We start from the raw sequence: 942 nt of genomic DNA on the forward strand, positions 1-942 counted from the left end.
ACAAATGGGGACACTCTGACAAGGGAGACTAGACCTGCTTGAGGCCACATAGGGAGGCAGGATTTGAACTCAGGTCCCAGGAGGTGCTAGTGATAAAGATCTCGCCTGCCAATGCAGGAGACATAAGAGACATGACTTCAGTCCCTGGGTTGGGAAGATCCCCTGGAGCAGGGCACGGCAAGCCATTCCAGTATTCTTGCCTGGAGAATCCCATGGACAGGGAAGCCTGGTAGGCTATAGTCCATAGGGCCTCAAACAGTCAGACAGGACTGAAGTGGCTTAGCACAAACATGCATTCCCAAATAGCGGAGCCCCTGTAATTAACAACCACACAGTGCTATCCTTACTACTTCCTCCTCATGGACAGAAAAAGCAGGCTCCACTCTGAGCCAGCATCCTTTACACTGACACCCAGGGGTATGCCTGGAAGTGGCTGTAGTTCAGACAGCATCTGCAGGAGGGCAGAGATTCTAGTGATGGCTGGGGGAGTCATGGATAGATATGTGGACAGCATTCCTACAGGGCTGTTTCCCAGCTGTGTGATCCGTGGCCAGTGGTCTCCCCGCTTCGAGTGCAGCTCCCTGAGATGGATTATTGCCCATTTTTCAGAGAACATCATGACACATCTGGGGTTGGACTCAGCTGGGAAAGGCTCCCAGTCTGATTTGGCTCCTCCCTACCACCCTTCTCTACCCTTGGGGCTGTAGGGAGGAGGAATTGGGGCATATCCCAGCTGGGCACACAGCAGGCCTGGCCCAACCTGACCCTAAGGGGCTGCACTCTGAATCAGGACTGTGGCCCCAGGGGAGAGCTCGGAGGTGGGCTTATCAGTGCAGAGGGCTGAGCTGGGGGAGCCAGGAGCCCCAGTCTGCAAACAAGCTACCCGCTCCCCAGGAATGGCTTCAGGTTCAGAGCCAGTCAAAGAGCACAGTCAGGACTGAG

Source organism: Bison bison, unplaced genomic scaffold (genome assembly GCF_000754665.1).
Source record: "Bison bison bison isolate TAMUID 2011002044 unplaced genomic scaffold, Bison_UMD1.0 scf7180017864167, whole genome shotgun sequence".
NCBI lineage: Eukaryota > Metazoa > Chordata > Mammalia > Artiodactyla > Bovidae > Bison > Bison bison.